The sequence below is a fragment of the Rhipicephalus microplus genome, chromosome 1 (genome assembly GCF_043290135.1).
Source record: "Rhipicephalus microplus isolate Deutch F79 chromosome 1, USDA_Rmic, whole genome shotgun sequence".
Taxonomy (NCBI): domain Eukaryota; kingdom Metazoa; phylum Arthropoda; class Arachnida; order Ixodida; family Ixodidae; genus Rhipicephalus; species Rhipicephalus microplus.
In genome coordinates this window covers 302,179,792-302,196,017 of record NC_134700.1, presented here as the reverse complement: position 1 = coordinate 302,196,017, position 16,226 = coordinate 302,179,792, and positions in this window count along the sequence as shown.

Here is a 16,226-nt window from a genome sequence, read left to right as displayed (position 1 = left end):
AAGGTAAAAGCAAAATGCCAACCAAGAAACATTACACAGACGTTTCAGCTCCCGTGCGGTTCAGATTTTCGTGAACCAAGACCTTCGTATGAGAGTATGAAACATATTTATAATGTCTTTTGGTCAGCACCTTGCTTTCACTTTTTGACTAATGGCCGCGAGATCGAGCATAGTCGCCGCCTGGTGGCGACTGGCCGAAGAGGTGAAGTGTGGATTGCTTGGTACGTCATCTGCTAGCCACGTCGTGTTTCTATGTGCACATTTATCAGGCACGTTCTCAAAGTGTAGTTTGTCTGGTCATGTCAGTGCGAGTGTAACTGTTTTTAGGTTTGCCTGAAACGACGTACGAAAGCATTTGGTCTTGCTCGGCTGCTAGTGCATTGTAATAAGATTGGCGAGTGCAACTTTCCAGAGTGCTGTTTATTGTCATCGTACCCTCGATTCACCAAAATAATTTCAGAGCGGGTGCCGCTTCCTGTTTTAAGCACATCCCAAAATGCTCTTGGTATCCTCCCAAGCACGACGATTATAAATTGGTGTGTGAATGCTGTGCTTTACAGCAACTCTGTTGTTAAAAAAAAAACAAAAAACACTCTAAGCCATGCACGTGCGCGCTGTTGGTAGGTGTACAACTACGACACTGTAATTTACCAATCATGGGAGGAGCCTTAGGTGTGTTTATCTGGACGTGGTACCACTACATAGAAATATTATTATAACATGAACTATGACACATCACTACTTAAAATGTGCTTAAAACAGAGTTACCGTGCACCACCATGTGCTTGGATTTAAAGGGGCTCTGCGACACTTTTGGGACAGCCATATTTAACACCGGAACATGTGTAGCAATTGTTACTGAGATGAATGCAACAAGAATAATGAAAATTCGTGTGCGGAGAGTGAAGTTATGAGCCCTCCAAGTTCAAAACTTGAGTAGACGACAGTGAGAAACGTTCTCTTTCGCATTTCACTCGCCTGCCGACGTCAAAGACCACTTCGAATCACAGCGGGCAGCTTATAAAAACATACCGAAAACGTCATCTCATGGTGGCCTTCATACAATGTCTCGCTACCGTTCTTTTTGACGGCATTGTTAGCATGGTTACTACAAACCACGTGCGTCGGGTAGCAGACACCTCCACGGTCAAACTGTGTAAGATGCACACGTACGTTTTGGGCATTGTAACTTCTTGGCTTGCTTGAAAGACGCTTTCTACGGCAACGCTGGCGCCCGCCGTCTGTCAAATTCTTGGCTCACTAAAAACGCGGCATGCGTTTCTACTTTTAGTTGCTGGCGTACCATAGCCTTGTTTGCAGGCTAAGTGCTGTGTTCATTGTTCTACAAATACGTCATTTAGAAATGGGAATGATTTCTTTCTGAGAAGGTGTAAAAACGTTTTTGCTGCTTTTAGTATTCGCTTGTATGGCCTAGCTACTACCATATGAATATTGCATGCTATTTGTCGCATCAAGCCAATAAAAAGCGAAACGGTCCTCGTCGTCACCTCACATGACATGATGTCACTTCCCATAACAAAAATAGCTAATGTGTGTCGCCGTAGTCTGAAATCAAGGCAGCTTGTCCTGTGAATTAAAATAACAGCGTAGATTTCGGCGTTGCCATTTGCGTAACGATATTAGCGCGTTCCACAGCACCAGTAAAACCAATGAAAAATACATGCTCAAGTAGTGTCGCAGGGCCCCTTTAAAAACGCTTTAAAAAGCCTAGATGTTGCAAATTAATTCAGACAGCATACCTTATATATAATGTATAATTTCACTGAATATTTCATCTTTTTTTTTACATTGTCTTCAGCGTTTGTGTGGCATTGTTTGCGACCAATGGAAAGCAGTAGTAATTTTTTGTCTGAAAAGAAAAAAAAACATGCACTTCCCATTAACCAGGCCTTTGAAGTAGCACTGTCATGCATGTAATCCATCAATGAAAGCTTTTTGCTGAACTATTATATAAGATTTTTATATATATGTATTTTTTACTGGTGCAAGGACATGTGCGTACACATAATAATTACAGTGTGGCGTAAAAGTAGTCAGTCTGGCTAAGGTACTCGGCTGCTGACCCGCAGGTCGCGGGTTCAAATCCCGGCTGCGGCGGCTGCATTTCCGATGGAGGCAGAAATGTTGTAGGCCCGTGTGCTCAGATTTGGGTGCACGTTGAAGAACCCCAGGTGGTCAAAATTTCCAGAGTCCTCCACTACGGCGTCTCTCATAATCATATGGTGGTTTTGGGGTGTTAAACCTCACATATCAATCAAAGCGTAGTCAGCCACTGAGCTTTCCTGACTACACTTATCGACTGTCCCACATTTCATGGTGAACAGAATGAGAGAAAAAAAATCATATGCGTATAAGGTGGGAACGGTGGTACTGAACAAATCGCATAGATATGCGGGCTTTCTATGATCTTTCTCTATATTTTGTTGTATACACATGAAAAAGAAGTAAATAAGTACAGTCGAATCTCATTGATTCAACACGCTTAATTCAAACTCACTGAGGTCCCGTCAAAGCTATGTGTATTCCAGTGGGCGAAAATGCCCGGCATTTCGAATGCGCAAGCACTTGCGACGGTTAATTCGAACATACTGCACCCTGAAAATGCTCTCGGCACCCTGCCTAATCGCGCGGCGGCACCTCCGACACCTCAACGGTGCGCGCGAAGAAAAGGAAAAGGCTGCGGTGGAATGTTCTTTCTCTCTTATATGCTGATCTGCTGCGCGCCTGCGCCACGCTTCTCTCTTTCCTGCCCCTGCCCCGTAAAGACTATTCTCCTTATAACGCCGTGCGCAAAGAAAGAAACAGGAAAAAAAAAGAAAGCTGTTGCGGAGTGTGGCTCTCTTTCACGCACCAGTGCCACTCTTCGCCCTTTCCCATCCTGCCACGCAACCTTTCTCCTTTCAACAACGAGCGCAAAGAGAGCGAAAAAAAAAAAGGCTGCCGTGGAGTGTTCGTTCTCTTTTAAATGCCAATCTGCTTTTCTTCACGTAGAGACGCTCCTCCTTTCTCGTCACGTGCTGGCCACACTGCGGCTTTGGCAGAAAGGGTAGTAACGGAGATGCAGCCATTGTTGTCTTTAGAGTGTCGGCTCTGGACATAGCCGCGCGCAAGTTCTCTTGCCAGGAGAATGCTGAAGCCGAAGTAGACTTACCTTGCAAGCTGTGCGCAGAATTGACTCATTGCAAGGCAAACGTGTGCAAATGTGCATAACCCGATTAGTTGAATTAATGACAGATGTCATGTGATTTGTGAATAAATGTAAGTCTTCTGAAACTTCCCCCTCGTGTGTTAGCGCAAAGCACATGCGCCACTGCTTGGAGAGCCTTCTGTTTATTTAGCTTTTATTAATTAGAACTTCCTTTAATTTGAACAAACTTTCGGGCCCCTTCGAGTTCGAATTATCGAGATTCAACTGTAGTTCAGTCACGCTACAGCAGTGCATAGCAGGCGGAACACAACAAACAACACAGCGAAAGCGTGACTTAGTGCGAAAGCGTGAACAGAGTCACCCAGGGCGAGCACCCTATAAAAGGCAGAATGCGCTTTACTCGCTGGTAATGTTAACGTTGCATAGGCATCGTGCACTGATTCAGCAGAGAAAAGCGTAGATATTGTCACGGGGTAAGAGTAGGCATTGTATAGAAATATATTTACAGAATGTACACGGAGCACTCTGTGTCCTTGAATTAAAATAACAAAGTGGCAACAACAACACGAGCTTTTGTTCAATCGTCATCTTCGTCGCCTTCATGGTGCATTCGTTGATGTTAATGATAACTTGTATCATATAGCCGCCACCGGTGAAAGCACCGTCTCGGCGCTTAAGAAAATGTGCGATCCTGCGCAGAGAAGTACGGCTTAAAGTGGGAGACGTGTACAATATCAGCGGACGGCAAGGACAATGAGGATGGAGTGTCCACGGAGGCGATCTCGTAGGTGACCTTGGTCAGTTGGCGCAAGACTTCGGAAGGCCTGTTGTAGCGAGCGAGGAACTTCGAGGACAGGCCAACGTGACGGTAACGAGTCCAGAGGAAGACCAAGGATCCTGGGGAGCAAGAGACAGCTCTGTGACAGCTGTCGTAGAGATCCTTTTGAGATAGCTGTGAGGCAGAAAGGCGATCCCGGGCAATCTGGCGGGCCGCTCGAGCCCAAGTAGTTGCATAGGGGCCGCTCGAGCCCGAGTAGTTGCATCGCGAGCGTACTCGGTAGGAGTCTCAGTATGTGACGGCAGAAGAATGTCAAAAGGCAAACTGGGGTGATGGCCGTACAAAAGATAGAAGGGAGAAAAGCCAGCGGTGTCGTGTCGGGACGAGTTGTAGGCATACGTCACGTAAGGCAAAGTGGCATCCCAATCACGATGATCTGCAGAGACATACATGGATAGCATTATTGTCGGTGTGTAGTTAAGGCGTTCAGTGAGTACATTTGTTTGCGGGTGGTAACCAGTGGGGAGTTTATGACATGTGGAACACGAGCGAAGAATGTCATCCACAACCTTGGAGAGAAATTAACGACCACGGTCGGTCAGCAGTTGAGGCGGCGCTCCATGGTGGAGAATAACATCATGAAGGAGAAAGTCCGCGACATCAGTAGCACAGCTTGTCGGTAGCGCTCGCGTGTTGGCAAAGCATGTCGCGTAGTCTGTAGCCACCACTACCTACTTATTCCCACTCAGAGATGTTGGAAATAGTCCAATGACATCGAGGCCGACGCATTAGAACAAGTTTGTTGGAATGTTGATAGGCTGAAGTTGGCTGGGTGGTGCCAATGAAGGATGCTCGCGGCACTGGCAAGACTCGCAAGATGCAACGCATCGGCGCACAGAGCGGTAAAGGCCGGGCCAGAAGAATCGACGCCGTACGCGGTGATACATGTGGGCAGCCCCGAAATGTCCAGCAGTTGGGGTATCATGAAGTTGTTCGAGCACAGTGGGGCGGAGCGTTGCAGGAAATACCAAGAAAAGTTCTGGGCCTTCGGTGCTTGTGTCGTGGCGATAGAGAATTCCGTCATGAAGCGTGAACAGGCGAAGGGAAGGATCCAAGGTGTCAAAAGCTAGATGGCGTATGATAGACCGCAAATTGGCATCACTGAGTTGTTCCGTAAGTATGTCCGTGAAATCAGAAATGGCAAAGACACAGGCATCAGAATCGTGCGCTGAGAGGTCAGGGGGATCAGCGGGATGGCGAGATAGACAGTCGGCATCCTGGTGCATTCGGCCAGTGCTCTTCTATTCCACATCAAAGCTATATTCCTGTAGCTTTAAAGCCCAACGACCCAGGCATCCAGAAGGATCTTTGAGGGAGGACAACCAGCACAGGGCGTGGTGATCCGTGGTGACTGAAAAGTAGCGGCCGAACAAGTATGGTCGGAATTTTCCAACTGCCCATACAAGAATCACTGAGCGCGAGGCACTCTCGCTCAGTGATTCTTGTATCATTCTCTCAAATGTAGCGGGAGCATTGCATAAGCCAAAGGGCATTACCTTAAGCTGGAAAAGTCCAGCCGGTGTAACAAATGCAGTCTTTTCACAGTCTAATTCATCGAGGGAAATCTGCCAGTATCCTGAACGCAGGTCGATTGAGGAGAAGTAGGCAGACCCGTGCAGGCAGTCGAGGGCATCGCCAATCCGTGGCAGTGGGTAGACGTCCTTGCGCGTGACTTTGTTTAAGTGACTTTAGCCGACGCAGAAGCGCCAGCTGCCATCCTTCTTTTTTACTAGAACAACTGGTGAGGCCAATGGACTGCAAGTTGGTTCAATGACGTCTTTTGTGAGCATTTTATCAACTTCACGTTGGATGACTTGTCGTTCTGCATGTGACACGCAATAAGGACGTCGTCGGATTGGGCTGGCGTCTCCAGTGTTGATCCTGTGAGCAACAACTGACGTCTGACCTAAAGGGCTGTCGCTTAAGTCGAAGATGTCCCTGAAGGATGCCAAGATATGCCGGAGATCGGCTGCCTGTGCTGCAACGAGGTCTGGCGCGATCATCTTGTCAAAGTCGGCATCAATGGAGCTCTGTGAAAGGATGCAGTAGCGGGCAAAGGAGCATCTGCAATGAATGCAGAAACAGAATGTTCACTGATGGAAGAGAAGTTGGCTAGAGTCATGCCATCTGGAAGAACTTGAGCGCACCAGCTGAAGTTCAGTATCGGTAGTGACGCCACATCATTCTTAATCGTCAACAGAGTATGAGGAAAAGCAACGTTTCCATCTAATGACACATCCAAAATCGGTGCCAGCACATAATCGCCGTCGGGTACTGGAAAAAGAGAGCTCATGGTTACATAGGTAACGGCTTGGGGCGCTAGGCGAACGTACTCGACAGAACACAAACGTGGTTGAGGTGTTGTTGGAGTGTCATAGCAATAAGGTAGGTCAAGCTGAAGCAAGCCTATTCCACAGTCAATTAAGGCAGAGTGCGCGGCAAGAAATTCCATGCTCAGGATGAGTTCATGGAACACTTCTCGAGTACGGCAAAATACACAGTTGTGGAGCCGTCAGCAACACTAACAAGTGCGGAGCACATCCCAAGCACAGTAAAAGTTCCACCGTCGGCAACTTGAATGCGCGGCACTGTGGGCGGTGTTAAAAGCTTTGTAAGGCGGCGGCGAAGCTCAGAGTTCATCACCGAAATGTGGGACCCTGTGTCTCCAAGGGCAACGAGTGCATCGTCTACTTTAACGTCTATGAGGTTGCGTCGTGTCGGCATAGTCGGAGGATTTGGCTGGCGAATCGTCGATGCAGCCTCACCTGTGGGAGCTGCATTGTCTAGTTTTCCTAAGTCAGATGTGCAGTCGGCGAAGGAGGACAGCGAAATTGGGGTGAGCGGGACGATGGGCGACGAGACAGTGCTGAGCGGGACTGGTGACCGGGAGGGGATGGTGACCGACAATGCACAGTCGACGAACCGTCACCACCGGCTGACCGAGGCAACTCGTGACAAGTTCTCAAGTGGCCATCATCTGCCTCTGCGCGACAGTGTAGCCATAGGAAGGCTGACGCCAATACCACCTGTTATTGAAATAGCCGGCTATGTGACCAACACGATGGCAGTTAAAGCAAATGGGCCGGTCATCAGCAGTCCTTCACTCAGCGGGATTGCGTGAGCGCGCTGGGAGCCTCTGGCCTTGGGCGTAGGAAACTGTCGGACGACGGTCAGTTGGTCGGGAGGGGCGGCAGTGCACACAGATTCCAGGCCAACGTTTGAAAGCTCTTCGCGAACGATGGCATGCACTAAAGGGACCATTTGGGAGCTGGACTGACAAGCATGAGGTAAAGTTGAAGCGGGAGACATAGCTTCAAGTTCTCGGCGGATGATCTTCGTGATGTGCTCTGCAGTCAGCGGTGCCTGTGGTACAGGCATGTCTTCGCACGACCATGTTGCTGCGGTGTTGGGAAGTCGTGCGAACTTATGGGAAATACGTCGGCTCTAGGCGGCCTCGAAACGCTGGCACTTTCGGATAATGGCATCTGCTGTGTCACAGTCCTTGCAAACTAGCGAATTGAACGCGTCATCGGCAATGCCTTTTAATAAGTGCCCTACCTTCTCGAACTCCTCCATGCTGTCGTCTGCTTTGCGGCGAAGGGCGAGCATGTCCTGTATGTAAGACAGGTACGACTCCGATGGCGTTTGAGCGCGAGATGCCAGCTCCTTCTTGGCCGCTGTCTTTCTGCCAGTCGATTTGTCGAACAGTGCACGCATCTTTTCTTTGCACACATCCCAGCTGCCAATTTCCGCTTCGTGGTTTTCAAACCACACTTTGGCTGTCCCCTTCAGGTAAAATGGGATGTTCGCCAGCATGAGCGTTTCGTCCCAGCGATAATTCCTGCTTGTTTGCTCGTACAGCGGCAACCATTCTTTAATGTCGACATTGTCGGTCCCGCAGAACGTGACAGGGTCTTTCAGCTGGGGCAGAACAACTGTCGTCGTTACGGTGGCCGGTGCAGAAGCTGGAGCCGGACCCTCTTATGTCAGCGTGGAAGAAACCAAGCGTCGGCCGCTGCGTAGCTCCGTCTTGTTATTCCGCACCACCACCAAAATGTCACAGGGTGAGAGTAGGCAAAGGGTAGAAATATATTTACAGATTGTACACGGAGTACACAGTGTCCTTGAACCAAGATGGCAGAGTGGCAACAACAACACGAGCTTTTGATCACTCGTCATCTTCGTCGCCTTTATGGCGCATTCGTTGATGTTAATGATGACTTGTATCAATATTAACAGTACACCGTAGTCAATGCATTTTATCCGCCAACAATCGGCTCAAACCACACGCAACGAAGTGCCGGTGCGTATATTTGTATACGTGCCACCGATCACCTTCCCACACTTGCGCAGGGATGGTGCTGCCACCTATAGCCCCATCTCGCCGTGAATGGGGGATATTGTTAATCGTAAACGTAATGTAAACATGACGAAAAATAACTTGCCAAGAGAAGGGACCAAACCTGTTATCTCCAAGTAATGCGTCCGATGCTCTACCAACCACGGTGGCTATACGCTCACATTTAAACGTGGGAGCGTCAGTCAGCGCTGCCAGTAGCCATGACAGCAAGTGTGTAACTTTCTTTTTCTGCCTGTTGAGGTCACAAAGCACGTGACCTTATTACGGGCTATTGGCGGTCTACTGGTGGCATCGAATGACACCTTAACTGCACATATTGAGAAGTGTAATGCACTCAGCACTTGTGCATATTGCATGTTCTTCGTCCATTCTCTCAGTTGCACCATGCCTTCCTGTTACATTTAGGAGCACTCGGTGAAGTTTAAAGCCAGTAACAATACCATTCTGCTTTTAAAAATGAAATTTTCCTGGACATTTCGTCATATGGATTGTTTTAAAATCTTGATAAATCAATTTTTAAATGTTTTCTTGCTGCGAGACATTAACTGTTCGCTTGTAAAAACATCTTATAATCTCTGTAAGTGTTCCAAAATCTAGAGATCATCTCATTGCACATTTTATAAATGCATGTTTCACTGTATTAATGAGAACTAACAGACATTAATGTCAGGGAATGCATAGAGAATGTTATTGGAAGTGCTATAACTGTAATGTAAACATGAAGAAAGGGAAGTGAACGAAAAGACAACTTCCTACCGGCAGGATCCGAACCTGCGAGCTTCAAATAATACATCTGGTGTTCTATGTGTCGGATTGGTCAGCTGCCATCTCGTCATGAGACCACGTACTACGTGACACTGCACAGGCAAGAAGGAGTGTTCCACACTCGTCTTACAAGTGACGTTGACGGACCATCCCACATTTAAAAAACCAACATGTGTACCCTATAAAGTGGACAGGGGGTTCGCCACCACCGTAGCTGAGTCGTACAGCATCGGATACATTATTTGAAGGTCACAGGTTTGGATCCTATGGATCTTACCGGTGACAACATATTGTGACGATGGAACGCGTTTATTTACAAGATGGGTAATGCAGAGGTGTAGCTCAGCGAAGGATAAACAGCGTCGCTCGCGAGCCAGTCGAGTCTCTTCTCCTCTTCGTCGAATCTTCGCTAGCGCGTTTCACTTCCCGGTTCGCAGACGATGCCCTCTGGGCGAGTCACTCAGATGGTTGATGGTGGCACGGTTTAAGGCGCGCAACATGTGTCAGTTGTGTTTTGCTAGAGCGGCGACCATTGCTTGTGACGCTCGAGATTACGTACGTGACGTCGCTGAGGCGGTCAAGAATGACGAATGGACCGGAATAGTGGGCCAAGAACTTCTGGCACAAACCACGTTTGCGGACTGGTGTCCATAACCACACAAGATCACCCTTACTATAAGATACGGAGCGATGGCAGGCGCCGTAACATTTCTTAGAACGCTGCTGGGATGCCAAGGTTCGGAGGCGTGCGATGCGCCGGGCTTCTTCTGCACGGCAGAGCATCTCGGCTATCGAGGTTTCCACGTCTAGTGTAAAAGGTAGTATAGTGTCGAGACAAAATCGTGGGGAGCGAGCGTACAGCAGGTAAAATGGAGAGTAACCTGTAGTCTCATGCGGTATTGTACGCGTACGTGATGTAAGGTAGCACTTCGTCACAGTTTTTGTGCTTAGAATCGACATAGATAGACAGCATGTTCGTGAGAGTCCGGTTCGTGCGCTCTACGAGACCATTGGTCTGCGGGTGATATGGCGTGGCATGGCGGAAATGGCAGGCAGACAGACGCAGGATCTCTTCAACGACGTCGGCAACGAACTGACGTCCGTGGTCGCTAATGACAACGCGTGGAGGACCATGGCGGAGAATTATACAGCGAAGCATAAACTGCGACACGTGCATGGCCGTTGCAGCAGGTATTGCAGCAGTTTCTGCGTAGCACGTTAGGTAGTCAACACAGACGACGACCCATCGATTGTTACTGCTCGATCGTGGAAATGGACCGAGCAGATTGACACCAACAGTCTCGAAGGGAGAGTTAGGAGGTGGAACAGGATGGAGAAGTCCTGGCGGCGTAGCCGTGGGACGTTTGTGTCGTTGGCATTGTTCGCATCCAGCAGCGTATTTTTACGTGTCGTGTCGCATCTTGGGCCAATAGAACCTTTGCTGGATTCGTTGAAGCGTTCTGGCGAAGCCCATGTGGCAGCAGGTTGCGTCGTCGTGTAAGGACCGAAAGACGTGAGCCCGTAAAGTGCGTGGAACAACTAGAAGCAGACGGGCGCCTTGTCCGAAATAATTCTTCTTGTAAAGGACGCCGTTATGAACCACAAAAGAGCTTGGGTTTGCGTGTTCATTTGCGGAGGCGAACAGAGAATCTAAGGAGCGGTCCTCTTGTTGGGCTGTCCGGAAAGTCGCGAGATCAGGGAACTCAGAGGCAATAGTGCCGATATACTGGTCGAAGTTGTCAGCGTCGCACTCAGTCGTCGGTAGAGGAAGGCGCGATAGGCAGTCGGCGTCTGCGTGCCGCTTACCGCTCTTGTAGCGTACTGTGAAGTCGAACTCCTGTAAGCGCAAAGCCCATTGCGCCAGTCGTCCAGATGGGTCTCGGAGGCCTACCAACCAGCATAGAGAATGATGGTCGGTGATTACCGAGGAGCGACGGCCGTAGATGTATGGGCGAAACTTGTGCACGGCGAAAACGACTGCGAGGCACTCCTGTTCTGTGACTGTGTAATTTCGTTCTGCCTTGCTCAACGAACGACTCGCGTAAGCGACCACGTGTTCAGCATTGTCATGGCGCTGAACGAGCACTGCACCAAGGCCGATTCCACTGGCATCTGTGTGAATTTTCGTTTCAGCAGAAGGATCGAAATGGCGTAGTACCGGTCCTGAAGTCAGTATGAACCGAAACTGCTTAAAGGCTGCTTCGCAATCCGGTGTCCAGTGGAAAGGGACATCTTTTTGCAGCAAGTCAGTCAGTGGTTGTGCTTTAACAGCGAAATTCGGAACAAATCGACGAAAGTAAGAACACAGGCCCAGGAAGCTACGCAACTCCCTGGTGGACTGCAGCTGCTTGAAGTTGCTGACAGCGGCGACTTTCTGCGGGTCCGGTCTCACGCCATTTTTATCCACCAGGTGTCCCAGAACCAAGGTTTCACGTTCTCCAAAGCGACATTTTTTTTAGTTCAGTGTAAGCGCAGCTTCCTCGAGACAGGTTAGAACGAGGTCAAGGCGATGATTATGTTCTTCAAATGTTCGGCCAAAAATCACCACATCGTCCAGGTAACACAGGCAAATTTCCCATTTGAGGCCCTGTAAAACGGTGTCCATATATCTTTCAAATGTGGCGGGGGCATTACACAAGCCGAATGGCATAACATTAAACTCAAACAGACCATCGGGTGTAACAAAGGCCGTCTTTTCTTTGTCAGCCGGATCCATGGGGATCTGCCAATACCCGGATCGCAAGTCCACCGATGAAAAATAGGGCGCTGAATGCAGGCAGTCGATGACATCATCGATGCGAGGAAGCGGGTACACGTCCTTAGTTATAGAGTTGAGACGTCGGTAGTCAACGCAGAACCTCCAGGGCCCATTTTTTTTTTTTGACCAAGATAACAGGCGCGGCCCAGGGACTTGACGATTCTTGAATTACGCCAGAGGTTAGCATCTCGCTGACTTCCTCTGAAATTACCTTGCGCTCTGACGCGGAAACTCGATAAGGTTTCTGTCTGAGGGGGTGCGCAGATTCGGTGTCGATCTTGTGACGAGTGCGTGTGCTGGGCGTCTGAGGTCTATGCGACTTCCGTGCAAAATGAAATACTTTAGCGTGCCTGGTCAGCAGTGTAACCAACACTTTGCGCTTACGCGAGGGAATAGACTTGCTAACCATCTTATAAAATTTGTATTCCGTGCTGGATACATCAGCATAGTCCGAATTTGCCGCATTGCTGAAGGCTCCTATGCAGATACTGCACTGCCCTTCAAACATGGCAAGGCGCATTCCCTCTGGTAACACAACAGACTCGGATGAGCAGTTAACTACCCATAATTTAGTTTTTCCCTCGGTGAGAGACACAACGCAGCGTGGCAGAAAGATGTTTTTCTTCATGCAAGGCAAAGGCAACGGCTCAATCACAATATCAGGAGAACTGAAACTTGAGTCGGCATTCGAAGCAGCAACGGGCACGCTGGCAGTAGACCATGCCGGTAGAATAGCGTCTTTAACTACAACGAGGTTGTCGTCTCCGCTACGCTGAGGCTGCTGGGCAAGGGCGGACAACAGAACCTCGCCTGCCCCGCAGTCGACAGTCGCACGGCACTCTTGCAAGAAGTCAATTCCAAGGATAACGTCATGCGTGGAATGAGCGAGCACTGTGAATTCTGCCTTGAACGCTTTACGAGCAACACGAACAGACACAGTGCACACACCTACTCGACACAAAGCCGTGCCGCTGACTGCTCGAAAAGTAGAAGATTTATCCCAATAAAACATAACCTTGCGGCCAAGTCTCTCCTTGAAAACTAAACTCATTACAGAAACTGTTGCACCGGTGTCTACCAGAGCCATCGTGGGAACATCGTCAATGAATACATGAACCTTGTTGTGAAGCATGTGAACTAATGGAGGCATACTTGTGTGCAAAGCGGTACGTCCAGCGACCTCGCCTCCATCGGCCGCGCCGGCTAGTTTCCCGGTGGCGGAGAGGAAAGCCGCGGCCGGGGATGAGGAGATGGGGACCGTCGCTGGCGCGTAGTAGGTGGCGTCAAGCTCCTCACAGAGGCAGGCGAGTCACTACGGATGTTCGGCCGGTGCCCGTGCTTCTGGGCAGTTGAATCCGAAGGCCAGTAGGCGTAATCGGGCTGTTGGCTTTGCCGTGCAAGCATCGCTGGTCGGTCAGAAAACGTCGTGCGTGGGCGACGTCGCGATGGGCAAAACCGGGCGATATGTCCCCCGAGGCACATTGAATGCTGCGGTGTGGATAGGATGCTCAGGGAACTGTCGCCACTCGGACACAAACGGAGGCGGTTGGCTGTCGTAGCTACAACTCCTGCGGGGCGCATAAGACGACTCGACGTAAGTAGCCTGTGGTGGCGGAGCCCTCAGCCGTGAACTGCGGGTGGAGTAACTGCGCTCGTTGAAACTCGCAGCATTGATGCTTGAAGATAGTGTATCACACTGCAGGTCTCCAGCTTGCATGGGAACAGAGACATGGCGACGCAGTTCCTCCCGTACAATCTGACGAATGGTGGAGGAGAAGTCGGCAGGTAGAGGATTTTGGCAGACATCGACGGTGGCAACAGTCGTGACGTTGGCCAGACGTCCGAACTTCTATGTGATGCGACGAGTTTTAAGAGCCTCGAAGGTTCGGCAATGGTTAATCACGTCGGCCACGCATTCCAGGCTCTCCTTGCCAATGAGGAAGTAATAGACGTCATCGGCGATGCCCTTGAGTATATGGCCCACTTTGTCTTCTTCCGTCATGTGGGCATCCACCGACTTGCACAACTTCAGAATCTCTTCAATGTAGGTTCTGCATGTCTCACCGGTGACTTGAGCCCTCTGCGACGTCTGCTCGGCACGTTTCTTCTTCGTTGCTGGGTCTCCAAAGCATTTCATAATTTCCTCCACAAACTGGTCCCAGGTTGTCAATGTGTCTTCATGGTTCTCAAACCATACCAGCGCCGTGAAATCGAGGAAGAGCCCCACGTGAGACAGCTGGCTAGCCGCATTCCAACCGTTCGAACGGCTCACCCGCTGATAGTGGCTTAGCCATTCGTCCTCGTCATCGCCGGGTTTCCCTGTGAAGGTTCGCGGCTCCCTGTAGTGGCAGGGCGACGTCCTTGCGGCTGGTTGCCTCCGTCCGAGCTCATTTCTTGAGGTAATGGTGCCAAGCCCGCTAGTCGACGGCTGCGGCGAAGCTCGTGTAGCGGTTCCGTCGTTAGGGGACGGTGCCTCTCCGGTATCACTTGGTAGTAGCTAGCTTACCCAGCACCTTCCACCACAATTGTGACGATAGAACGCGTTTATTTACAAAATGGGTAATGCAAAGGTGTAGCTCAGCGAAGGATAAACAGCGTCGCTCGCGAGCCAGTCGAGTCTCTTCTTCCTCTTCGTCGAATCTTCGGTAGCACGTTTCAATATCTTTCTGTCCATGTTTCTTTCTTCATATTTGCGTTAGTTACTTCCAATAACATCCCCTATGCTTTCCCTGGCGTTACTGTCTGTTCTCATTGATACTGTGTCTAACAAAGAAAACAAGCCCATCAACTCATTTCTTCATGTTTCGCTGTAGCGTACTGAGCTGTTCTGAAGTTAAATTCACCACAATTTTAGAACCACCTCCTCCCCCATCTCCTATACCCTCACTTAAAAGTACCGCGAAATAAATTGCCATGTTCTATTTGCAATGATTTGTTTCGTATTTTAAATGGGCACTGTGTGTTGTCAGTGACTGCTTCCTGTGTGTTGTCAATGACTACTTCATTTAATGTCGACAAAGAGAGTCACGCTCACTTGGTGTATAAAGTGGACAGGGGACACGAGAGGTTTTGTATTTAAAATAACAGGTTTTTATTACTAGACACTGCTGTATTTTTTTTTCCACTCTAATACTGAATTATTAGGATCTCTTGCTTACTGAAAATGTTTGTTTCGATAGAAGTGCAATATGCTACAAAAAAAGATATTACTCGCTCATCAGTGTATCAGTTTTCATTACACATGATGAGCTCAATGCCGCAATAATATGTCTGCACAAAATTAAAAAAGCTGGCTAATCCCTCTTTCTTAGGAATTGGTAATACACGCAAGTGAACCATGTTTTTTCAGAGGTAGTCGAGCATTCATTATGTGTTGTTTCGCCACAAGGGCGAAAGAGTGAATGTTACAGCAAATAATTGCAACGCGACATGAAGAATAGCAAGCCACACCTCTCTGCTTCCTCAAGCAGAAAGCATGAGTTAAATGAGCATACACAGGAAGAGCGCAGAGAAACGGCTGTCACACTCGACACTTGAAGCGGGCTGCTCAAACAGAAAGATGAATGAGTGGTGGAAGCACAGGAGGTACCAAGCACCCGAAACTTGATTAGAACGCACGCGATTGAGCCGCCACGCTAAAGAACATCTATACCCACATTAACCATGTCATGTGGAGGCACACGCGCACAGCAACGCCCAGTGTGGTGCAGCACGACGACCTTGGAGCGCGTGAGCCCAACACACAATTGTCGTGCCATCTCGCTACTGACGACGAAAATCAGCTGAAGCTGCTTAGCTTTGAGGACCGCCAGCAGTACATGGCGTGTATAAATAAATGGCTTGTCTTTACAATATGGAGAAGGTTCGTTATGTGACTAGCGTCACGCGCTCAGCTGCAAGAGGTTGCTGGTTCGACGTTACGCTGAGAACTTATCCTTCTCGTGTTTTCTTTGCAATCTGTCAGTATAGATTTTACAAAGTCGTTGTGATGGAAATACATCAGCGGAGCCGTGGTGGAACCCGGCATAAAATACTTTCGTGTTAAAAAAAAAAGCTACTAAAATTTAAGCATTTCTTCTCAATCTAATAAAACCTAAGCAGTTCTTTTGTATCAGAAATGCGTGTGCGTTTACCCACTCCTTATTTAGCCTAACAAAATTTAAATGCTGCTTAGAATGCATTAAACATCAAACAGTTGTCGCAACACTTAAAATATTGCTGAAGTAACCAAAGTCTTTTTTGATGTGCAGCATAGATACTCGGTTAAGAAAAAAAATTGGCAGATCCCATGTACAGAGGGAATCTATGATATGCCATGCATGAATGGGAAATGTTG